Source organism: Anneissia japonica, unplaced genomic scaffold (genome assembly GCF_011630105.1).
Source record: "Anneissia japonica isolate Jap-2015-1 unplaced genomic scaffold, ASM1163010v1 scaffold426_len1935630_cov189, whole genome shotgun sequence".
Taxonomy (NCBI): Eukaryota; Metazoa; Echinodermata; class Crinoidea; order Comatulida; family Comatulidae; genus Anneissia; species Anneissia japonica.
Window position 1 is genome coordinate 1207412 of NW_022713172.1, and position 13097 is coordinate 1220508.

A 13097-nucleotide genomic window follows, 5' to 3' on the forward strand; every position below is an offset into this window, starting at 1 on the left:
TTCTTGTTTCCTCAATTATGTAAAACACATTTATCGATGACTTTTAAACACCTCATTTCAGAAACAAACACCTAGTATGGTATATTAATGCATAATCCATCTCAGCCGTTGAAAAACGATCTGTGTGCTTGTGCCTCTGCGCTTTGCGCTCTCTGTAGAATAGCATTGGCCGACGACATTAAATTCAAATGCGATTTACAAAATGTTACAGCGAACTAATCCATTTCCATTCGTTTTGTTCCATTTACACTGTTCCATTCCACTGCACGCCTCAATACAATGTTTGCATTCGTTGAAAGAATGTCGATTGTTCCATTCGGTAGAAAGGTACACTGAATTGTTTATTTCGAATATCTAAGCCATAGATGATGAAGACGATTAGATATTCCCTCTAAAAGAGACTTAGTTTATAAAGCATCGTTCCATTCTATATTAAAGTGGTTTGTTTTGGGTGTTAAGGAAATATATAAAAAGAAAAAAATTAACGACTCAGAGAAGATGACAGAAATGTTAAATGAGAATTTGTGAGATAAAGTACAGTATTGTTGGCTTTCTTAAGAGGCGGATTTAGAAGAGGGTGCTATTCTTGTTGTATTACACTTCCCCATATTTTTTTACCAAAATACAAATTAAACCCTAAACCATTCGGATACAGACACATATAAATAGTAAAGCATGCTTGTAGAAGTAGATATAAATAGCAGATTACGCAACTACAGTGTATAGTCCTAGCTATAGCCGTAGGATAGAACTGCTAATTCTTTTCTGGCCTTTCCCTTGCACACTTAAACCACCACCGGGTGTTATTCCCCAACCCCATCCAAATTTATCTACTACAACATCAGTCTGTTTTATTGTTTTGCCTAGGCCTTCACTCTACACCCCGACTATACAAAACATTTTTGGTGTCCTTGTTTATTATGAGCTCACTCCGACCGCACTACTTAATCCGTCACTATAATCATCATCACATTTCCATACTCACACAAACAAAATCTCTGAAATTTGAACAAAAATGAAGTCATTAACAGACACCTGAGAATGCAGGAAAGTGAATCTGAATATCTGCAAACAAAAACTCACCAGAGGAGGGTCCAGGCCCCTCCAAATTTCTCTACCAATTCTTTTTTTCATTTTACCTTGTGTTTCGCTCCACATCGACTAAAGAACCTTTCTGGTCCCTTGGCATTCAGTCATGATTTGCTGACTTTGATCGCATTAGTCCTTCCATCACTCCCAAACTGTTCCAACGCCCATACTGCATAAGCCATGATCATTATCATTTTCCCATACTCCGAAGAAAAATCAATGAATTTTCAGAAGTCCAAAGTCTTTAACATTTCTCTGAGAATGTGGAATAAATGCATATAAAGAAACAATTTTTTTCCGGGATTCCCGTTCAAATAAAATAACACGCATATTTATGTAAGTTTTATATAATGTGCGACTCAAAAATCGGTTAAATGAGCCTTTCAGACACTTAACTTTGGCGCGCCACAGCAACCACCTCTTAACCTCATAGGTTTTGAAGCCCGCCCACTTATGCTGCTGTCAGGTAAAACTTGACTTCCTGTCGAGGACATCATCCCCCCCCCCCCAAATCGGAGACATCCAACCCCACTTCCTAGTCGAGCTAATCCTGACGCCACTATGTTTACTCTTTACTAGGAGCAAATAATGTGAACCAGGACTGGACCTATCTAACCCTGGAATGAACATTCCAATATTTTTAACTGAAAATATTAGAGTTTTTTCTTCTTTTCAGAGCATATGTGATATCTTAAACTCTTCATTGTACGATGCTTGCTATACATCTTAGCCTACTAAACTTTAAAAGGCATTACAATGTCTTACTATATCGTTCATCAAAGTTCCGATGCACTGTCCTCACAGAAGTCGTTAATTCCAATAGCCGTCTTCACTGAATCATTAAACCATGAGAAAAAAAAAACACCATAACAAAACAACAAACAAAAACTACATTGTTTATAGTCACACTGGTATTGTAGAACTTCTTCTCTTGACGTAGTACAGTAAGTTTTTCCCATTACCAATCTTTAAAACAGTAGTAAAAAGAACAACTAAAACAGATATACTAAATAATCCAATTGTCGGTAGTAAGCGAATGTATGGAGGATCAGTGATTACCAGTTAACCTCCAAGATTGCCGTGAAAGAATGAAAGTACGGGGGGAGTTCTCCATCATAACAAGACACGGTGTTCTTTCGAGCACGTTGAATCTTTCATCCTATATAACAAACGGTAATATGATTATAAATTTTATTTCGATGAAACTTAACAGTGTTTACTTCTGCTCGTATGTTGCACTTACGACGTCAAATAACTCAGAGCTCCAGGAAAGAGGAGGGAAATTGTCTGTATTATTTACTCGCCACAATAAGGACGCCACTTAACATTTGTACTTTCAGGGGTTATCCTCGATAATATCCTCACCACCCCCTCCCCCACTCCCACCCCTTCTCCCCTCTCAAAATTGGCCACAAAATATTATTGAATAATAATATATGAAATGATGTCAGTTTGTCCCTTGCCAATGGCACCTTCTCCATGACAATGTAAATGAAATCAGAAATAAGACTCGGTTGGTTCGAAGCACCACCGACCATGTACTTCTTCGTCGACTCCGCTGGTCACAGGTTAACATACTGGATATGGAACATCGTTACTTTGAGAGGCGATGGTCGACACGGTTTCCAACATTCTACCGTCTGCCTTTAAGTTTACGTTTTCATAGCATGTGCCCAGAGCTGAATTAGTGTGGCTTGACTCCATCCATATTTTAATCAATATGGTTAGGAAGACCGTAATGTACGGTAGCAAATTTCATGGCAAGAACATTTTGTTGTGCTAAGAACAAACTTTAAACATTTGCTTTAAATTGTCAAAAATAATGTTAATGATAATAATAACATACAGTAATACAATTTTTAATGGTAATAATAGGCCTATCAGCGACAACGAATATAGATGGTGGCTGCGGCGACGAAGAAAAAAAAAACCAACAAACACAATAGGCTTCCTGCCTGCTACTAAAACATTTTATGAAAAGATCTAGTTGAAAATGTAGGTATTCAGAATTGTGGTATAGCAATTAACAACCACACTTGCAATGTATTTTGCTATGCGGATGATCTTTTGTGAGTCTTTCTGTTACAGGTCTATAGAAATTGATGTCGTGCGGTTTAAGATTTGATCCAACAAACACGTTCTGTACTGCAGTCTTTGGAAAATCTCTGTTTATTAAGGATCCACATGAAACCTCGAAAAAGTGCTAATCTGGCATTGTGCTGATTATGTCAACATCTTAGGTGTTAAGTAAAAATCTAAAAGGCAAAGCCGACGTTGATGACGAATTAGCAAATGTCAGAGAGCTTTCTGTGTAATGTAATTCGTCAACTGATGTCAAGTTACACGTCTGGAAAACTTTTGGCACCGATTCTGGCTACAATGCATAAATCTAAGTTGCGAATCAAGTTGAATTACTCAACCAGATATTTATCGGTGGCCCAAAAAAAAATTATTCCCATTTACAAGTGCATTTTAAAAACACCCTAACAAGCAATGATTTTTCAATTTGTTATATAATTTTTAACAATTATTATCGTAAAAATGTTTTAAAATCTTGCAAATATATTGATTGTGTTAACCACTGCGTGGTGTCTGTCACAGTGTAAGTTTGCCATTTCAATTTAGTTAATGATTTTAACACTTTTTTTTAATTTGTCTCTGCCTTTTTGAATGGATTATATGATTTCAACACTGTATTTAATTAATTGCTACGATATTTTTTGTATGTACTGTATTTTATATTTTATTGATTCTGTCTAAATTGTAAATTTGTGTGTTTCTCTTCTAAGGGAGGTTAATAAAATTGAATATTGAATTGAATAAATCCAACAATGTGGATGCAGACAACGGTCGGTTAGTACTGAAATGCAAATGCGACTTGAATGTTTTTATACCGTATTGCTCCATATATCATTCTAAATAAAAGTTAACTTCTATACATTTATTAGGCTGTTAAGAGAATCGACTGGAGGCATATTCAGTTCCCCTTACAATAACAACGCTACTCATATATATTTACTATTATTATTGTAAGGATAGTTTAGTACCGTATGTATGGATACAGATAGCGTCTTTTAGCCTATTCTTGCAGTTTTGACCCAATAAATATGAATAGACCTAGTTTTAAAAAAGTCGGTTGTATTCGTCTATAGCAGAAAGAGAAGCTGTTATATTATATTGCATTACGGGATCGGTCAACCCAGGCACTGATCTCTTGTCTTTGGTACCAATTTGTTGCATTTAAGACAGCTTACCCTTATAATTTTAAAATACAGTAGTGGATATGGATAACATATTACGGTATATTATAGAATATATTATATACAATATATATTACTGAATCTTGTAATTTTGAAACGTTAATAATGATAACTTTTATTTCGAAAAACAAGTTCAATCGACAATTAAACAATATATAAACGTGAAAACTATAATGATTGTTGAGTGTAGCTCTTCATCTCATATTCAATCAAATCTCTACGCACGCTATGCCTGTTATTAGGCCTAATTGTTAACCATGTTGGTAATGGTGATTTGATGATGATAATGATAATTGTTCCAGAAGGCCAATTTTCTCTAGCTAGATAAATAGAAAATGTTGTTCTCGAAAATGGTGCTTTAAGCTAAGGCCAAGAAGAACAAACTCATAGTTGATATTTTTATATTTAGCATGACTGTTAGACAAGCATGGGAAATATTGTTATGGCTTTTCGATTTGTTAGAAAATTGTCGTCATGTGCGAATGCCTTTGCGTATGCAATCGTAATAATTTGCAGATTTATCCAGCTACCATCTATCAGAATTTAGTGTGACTTTGTGATTTACGTTCATAAGAATCATCCAACATCTTCCTCTAATAGGCTTACTTGTGGTCGAGTTTACAAGGCTACATGACCGTAGTGGGAAACCGCACTTGAAGTTATCCCCGCTTGGCATTAACAAGATATCCGTGCTGGAGTAGAAACCTACGCTTACCACAGCGGAACATGAAAGCAAGAATCTTAAGCGCAGGTGTGGTGGAGTTCATTATGCTATTCTCACCTGTATCTTACTTCCACATCAACGATACAGTGCATACAAACCGGTGCCGGAACAAGCTGATACATGTACCGGTTCCTGAACTATCATTATACGTAATAAAAGATTAACCTTATGTAAAAGATCGACATAAGTTGTATTCTATCTCTACCACTATAGTGCAATAGTAGTTCTATGTCCTTGGTATCACGGTGCGAGAGTTCATACTTAAATCAAAAAAATAAAAATAAAAACAGTAACAATACATTCATAGAGAATAATGATCTACCATATTTAATAATGATACAATAATAATTAATAGGCCTAATGCAAATGCCTAAAATATACAGTATTAATATAGTCATATTGTCATTAATTTTGGCATTATCACTGTGGACCGCATGATAGCAATTTTTCGAAACATCATCATACAATGTAGATTAGGTAATTTTCATATTTTTTCTTTGGCACAAAAAATTATAACTTTCTAAACGCAGTGTAAGAAAATAATCTACAATGACGCATGTGCACTGCTAAATACCGGTTTCTGTACATTACGATACGAGAATTCAACACTGTAAGTTTTCATCTACATGCAACTGAAGACAGTTAAGAGGATAATATATAAGCGGAAGCGAATTAATATACGAGAAGCGGAAACGAGCGAGTCACTTAAAATTCTGAGTGATAATATTTAATAGCTGGTTTATTGTCATCAATGGACATTCATCCGTCGTAATGGTCACTTCCTGCTCTGTATCGTTTTATTGATTTTATTGAATTATGGATGCTAACATAAAAAATAAAAAATACAATAGGCCTATCTAATGTACATCAGACGCAGATAGGACTACAGTAGTTATTTCAGTTCGTTGATTCAATAGGGTACCAATTTCATTTTTTTAAATATTGTGAATGTCAGCAGGGACGTATCCAGTGGGGGAGCCAGGGGAGCCGCAGCTACCACCCCCACCCCTTTGTACACAGTGTTAAAATGTTAAAGCTTGTCCTTGAGCCAATACAAATTCTTTCTGGGATCACTCAAAATGAATACTTCTAAAACATAATATGCATCAGTACCGTACAAGTTATACATAGGCCTAATAGAACACATAGGCCTAAGCGTGATTTTTAAAAAAATCTTAAATCCATAAATCTCAGGCCAGGTCTTTTTTAAGATATAGAAATGTGATACTGTATGTTTGAGTTTTTTTGGTTTTTTTATCCTTTTACAAGCTTCTTTAAAGTTTTGTTTAATAATACTACTACTGTACTTATATGAATAATAATAATAATAATAATAGTAATAATAATAATAATAATAGTAATAATAATAATAATGGTGATGATGATGATGATGATGACGACGATAGTAGGCCTAATAATTGATAATAATAATATTAATAACATTAAATAGTGAAGAAAATTGTGCTAAATGCGAAAAAAAAAGTTGTGATTTGTTGATCATAATTATTATAGTTAAAGCTTAGTAAGTTATAGTTAGGCCTAATCACGGGTTTGAAGTATGTAAAGACATACTCAAAGACAATGTTTTTAAGCTTCGTTATCTATGGTATATCACACACACATTAATAAGATCTATGGTTGCCAAAATCCCTGATAAAAGATCATAAGATTTTTTTTTTTTTTTTTTTTTTTTTTTTTTTTTTGCGTTTTTTTGGCGCTTCACTTTGACTAATGGTGATGTGATGAGGATGAATTTTACTAAAAGTGTCATCTCTGGCCATCTAGAGGTAATATTTTCTCAAATTCCACCTCAGCTACAACCATGGTGGGTCCGAGGTGGGTGTCGACTCACAAAATGTTCTCCCTTTCACCTTTCAAAACAGATCTGCGCCCTTCCCTGGGTATCACATTAAACTCCATCGAGTTGGTACCTGACTCAGAGTACAGTATGTCTTAGTGACTGGTGAGGCGAGGGTCCATACATTTGTTTTTAGAATGTGGTCTGGTTTTCCATGCCAATTTTTCGTGATTATGACTACGGTATTTTGAGCCGAGGTGGATTCAACCCCCAACAGCATCAAATAGTTTGTTTAGGAAAGAGTCCATTCTAGGGCCTGCTCTGAGAATTAATTATTACACCTGTGAAAACAACTTTGCACGCAATATTTAATATGATGTAATCTGGTTAGAGAAGATGCAAATAGGGAGCGATAACAAACATACATTAATCCATAAGTAGCATGTTTTTTTTATTATCGAGCGGCCGCATCGACAGTATGGAAGTTTGCGAAGGTTTATTTTAAAAGCCAAGATGACAGAATCTAAGCCAATATTAGTGAACAGTAAATAAACAAGGTCAACCACGTAACTCTTGGAACCTAGAAAAGTACCATCGGGTCAGGGAAAGCGCCAGCGGGGGGGCCGGGGGCCAGGGCCTCCCGTCGGGGATAGCTGCCTCCCCCCCCCCTGGGGAGAAAAAGCACAATTCGTCGGGGAGGAAAACAATTATATGTATTTTCTACATATTTAGTAGTTTCTAAAATCGATTAAATAAGCCTTTCAAATCCCTAAATTGTCAAAATTTTCGGACCACCCTGGACCACTTTTGGAACCTTTTAATCGAAGCTCGACCACGCCCACTTTGCTTTTGTCTGGGAAATCTGACTCCTTGTCGGGAAATCTTATAATAATAATAATAATAATAATAATAATAATAATAATAATAATAATAATAATTATTATTATTATTATTATTATTATTATTATTATTATTATTATTGTTATTGTTATTGTTATTGTTGTTGTTGTTGTTATTATTGTTATTGTTATTGTTATTGTTCATGATGAGCGCTGCGTACTTTAACGTGCTCATTAACTTTTTGCACGAGGGATCAATGACTTAAACGTCTCATCCGAAAGACGGTTGTACGTTTTAGAAACCTGCATTTTAGCTCTGCTGCTGAAACACAAGGAAAGCAGCGACTCGAATCCAAGAGATATCCAATGTTCAGCGCACACACGGTAAAGCTAGCTGCTATGTTACGGAGCCAAGTTGCTCTCTTAACAGATAGCGCCACCAAAGACTCGAAGCACTGCTGGAAGTACCGCGACGACCAGTAAACTCCGACCAACGGCAGATCGCAGACAACATTCTCTATTAAACAAGAACTGAAAGGAAAGTTACGTAAGTCAAGCTCAACCTGTTAGCAGTGGCGTAGAGCCGCCTTATGAGAAAAGATGCTTTTAATATTATGTTACTAAGAAATGACAACATAGGCCTACATTTTCATTTTGGCCTCCGGGAAATAACAATCGTTTCAATATGACAGACTTAGGCCAGGAAAAATATTTTGTGGTTAGGAAAAATGAAAGTTTCAGAAATTCATTCTACAAAGAAATTTTATAGAAAGAAAAACTCAAATACATTTGAATAATCGTAGTAATCGTCGACGATTTCAAAATTGAAAGCGAATGACTTTTAGGATACGCTTCCCGGTGGAGTGTCCCATTTAAGATTTGCTGACTGATCAGCCAATCGTACATACTTATAGGATTATTATTATTATTATTATTATTATTATTATTATTATTATTATTATTATTATTATTATTATTATTATTATTATTATTATTATTATTATTATTATTATTACATTATTAAGAAGACACAACAATAATTGTTACTTAACCAATATCCTGAGGCGCGTGGAACGGAGAGAGTAGAGAAAACAGTAGAACTATTATTATTATTATTATTATTATTATTATTATTATTATTGTTATTATTATTATTATTATTATCATTATTATTATCATTATTATTACTATTACGGTATTATTATTACTGTATTATTATTGTTATTATTATAGTATATTTCTTTTATTTCTCCTGCTTAAGATCGTCACTTATTATTTTAATCTCTCAAAACATTTACATTAAGTCAATTGAAAACACTGTCAACTAGACCACTTTTGCCCTGTGTTTTGAAAGAATTGACATGATTGGTGGTCCTTGTTCTCTGAGGACGCACATTGTAAAATGGCCACCGAATCCTTTTTACGAATACACATTAAAGAAAATGATAAATTTAAAAGAAGCAATTTTAAGTCGTGTTGAATTTCATGATTTTGATGATGATAGTAAAACGTGTTGGTTAGAATACTACGACAATGCTACACAAATGCTGGTAAGTCTGAGCCGTCTGTGCAGTAAAAATGATTGACAATGACATCAAAATCCTGGCACCATCATACTCTCATCAATATTTTAATAGCTTATTCTCATGCGTGCGTGATTTTTTTTTATGTCAATCACATATCAAAAGACCGATGTCATTACGAGTAAGTTATAAAAATGAGATAGGCTTACATTCAGTTAAAACATGAAAAAAAAGCTTTAAAATAATTGTTTATAACAGGAATTTATTCATATTGTGTTTAAACTTCGCAAAGTGGCATAATGAGGAAGCAAGAGTGACAGTGCCATAATAGAAACTGGATATGTCAGGGTTCACCCAGGGGCGTCCACAGATGTCCGAAAGTGGGGCCGATCGAGAGACAACACTACGCTTTATACGGTAGTTTTTGTTTTGCTTTCAAGGCGCCCGGAAATACCGTAATCTCTGAGTCGTTTTGGACGATCAGTAACTTCTTTTTCTTTCTAAATCCGCCCCTGTCACCTTACCCATCACAAAGATTATGATACTGATGCGATAGATTTGTACAATAAAGTCCGATAAACGTAATAATAATAATAATAATAATAATAATTATTATTATTATTATTATTATTATTATTATTATTATTATTATTATTATTATTATTATTATTATTATTATTATTATTATTAATATTATTATTATTATTATTATTATTATTATTATTATTATTATTATTATTATAGGCCTATCTGTCAATGGTGACAGTACGTGGTCAACGGAAGCGTCAACACGGTGATAAGACAATGAATCCAGAGAAAGTGTATGCTCTGACCTACCAGCACTGGGCGTTAGAACAGATGGTGTGAGGAATTGAATTGAATTACTGTTGTACTATTATTGTTATCATTAATGTTATTTTTTATATCAAGGCCTACAGAACTGGTGGTAACCACTGTGTGTGGGTCAAACCAAAAGGGTCGTTAATCATAAGTTGAATTTGGATATTACACCAAGGGAATCTAAAATATATTAATTATGTTAATTTATATTTATTCATATTAATGGCATTATTATTTATTTAGATTTGTATAATTATTTTATCATCTAATTACGATTGTTGTTAATAGCAATATTAATATAATATTATAATTATGTTTATGTTATTACCTAGGCCTATGTGTCAATTCCTTATAAGACAGGCTTACTTATAAATACAAAAATGATGATAATGGAGCATTGCTATAACAGCAATAGTCAATTTTCAAAAATATTATATCACCGTTTGCAATGAAGGACATATTTAACAAATTGATAATACAGAAAGATGTTTTACAAAGATAGGCTACTCTACCTCGTGGAAGCACGAACAAAAAGTAAAAACGATACTCGTAAGAAGATAAGAGGTGCAAGCAAAAAAATATCCTAGTTTTACTTTTCATCTATCCACCCCACCCCACCCCATATTATTATTATTATTATTATTATTATTATTATTATTATTATTATTATCACATTATTAAGAAGACACAACAATAATTGTTACTTAACCAATATCCTGAGGCGCGTGGAACGGAGAGAGTAGAGAAAACAGTAGAACTTATACATACTGTTTGTGGTGCTGAACTAATAATAATAATTCAAATAATAAAACATTAAATAGTTAAACCGTTATTAAATTTTTAATTATTGGTCATGTTGTAACTTCAGCCGTTGTCTTTCAAACCATTTAAATTATCGTAGCAAAAAGTATAAAAACTAACTTGTGTTTTTAATGAAAGTTAATCACTTGTAAATTATAAATGCTTGAAAATGTGTAGTTCAATGGTTTGATTGAATGTGTGTGGAATGGGAATTGAATATTTAACAAAACGAAAAAAAATATCTGATCTCAAGTTCAATTTAATGTTAAAGATGTCGCAATATTATAAATTTTGTAATGAATATTTAAGAAAGGTGATAAATTGAAACAAATATTTGTTTACAACGTCTAATGCAATTAAACGTTAACAAACGAGACAAAACGTTTGATTATTTAAATTTATGAGTTAGAGGTGATGCAAATTTAATTTTACGACCGTTTAGATCGGCACATATGCATGCAAATGGAGACGGCAGTAGAGTATTTGCTTAGAAGTTCTTTTAATTGGTAACCCATAAAGTTGACTAATTTCCAGTCTCTTGAATTTGACCAATGAGCCTATAACACGATGTCAATATAATTATCAAAAATGTCAATGTTGTTGTTGTCGTAGTTGTTAAGGACTAGTAACAAAAAATCCTTGTTTCCCATCCTGGGTTTTTCAAAAAGTTGGGGAGGGAGGCACTTATTATTTGATATTTGATATTTTTCACAGTTCGTCAAAATATGCCAAAGAATGTTCTCTGCATAGCAAAATGTGTTGTAAACAATTTGTCAATAGTTTTGTCATTGCTTTTCTCGCTTTTATCATGTTCTTTGGGTTTAAAAATGCATTTGTAAACTATAAAAATGTGCAATTGAATTTTTGCATTTTCGATGTAAAAAAAACCCTAAAATTTTGAAAATGACAAAAAACAAAAAAAAAATTGATGCTGGCCTAAAAAAATGGTGAGGGAGGGGACGGGAAACAAGGATATTTGGTTATTTGGCCTAACTGAATGCTTGGTTTGCTTAAATAATTACAAATTTTACAGGTTTGTGTAGACTAATTGTATATTAGGCCTTTATAACCTGTATTCCGAAACAGTGTGTTACTTGTATGTGAATATGAAATGTATCTGCTTTTAAAACATGTACTGTCTATAGTGTGGGTCAATTAACTTGAAATAATGAAATTCAATATTAGGTCACAATACTTGATATAATTTAAGTAATTTATTAGCTTTCATGTGAAAATTAAAACGAGAAGATATTTCCAAGTTGCGAACGTTAACGAAATTATTTAATCATTTTCAAATTAACATTGAGTTTTCAAATGTATTAATATTATTATTATGTCCTTGAATAACAGTGAAGAATATTATTCTAAAAAAGAAAAAAGAACAGATGATGATACAGGCGTTTCCCATGACTCATCTATTGTAGTGTATTCACTCTATGCTAACTACTTTACAAATATTTTTATATATTATTTCTGTCTTTTTTTCAGTGACAACAGGCAGCCTCGCATACCCTCTCTGAGATGTGGGTCTAATTACTTGACTTTCAAGATTTTCTTTACATTTGGAAAGCTTTTCCATCCACTAAACAATAAGCGTCATGTTGGCGGCTGTGTAGTACTGTGTTAGTATCCATTTAGGCTATAAGGAGACCGCGATATATTTGCTAAATATCAAAGAAAATCAAATTTCATCTCCATTTCATTTTTACCAATCAACCTTTTTAATTTGTTGACGGGAAGCAATAAATATACATAAATAAATCATTGTTATCAAAGAAATGAGATAAATATATTATTTTTATTATAATTATTGACATGACTGTAAACCTTTATTTCATGTAGATGATAATATTGTTACTTGTTCTTACTCTGATCTTGATTTTTTTTAAAAACTTGACAACACTTTAAACAACTGCATGAAATACAATGTTTTAACATTTTTATCGAAAGGGTTAAGCTGTGCTTCCAACACATTTTATTCTAGTTTTTGATTAAAATTATGATAATTATTATGATAATGATTTTAATTGTAAAAATGATTTTATCTATAGTTATTAAGTGCTTTCCGATTAATAATTTTAATGTTTCTGTTGCATCTGTTTCTCTTTCTAATTACTTGACTTTAAAGATTTATCCAGGTACTGCTGACCTGTTTTTTTCTGTTGTTTTGTTTTGTTTTGGTTTTTTTTTTTTGGTGGGGGGTGGGGAGGTTATTCTTTGTAT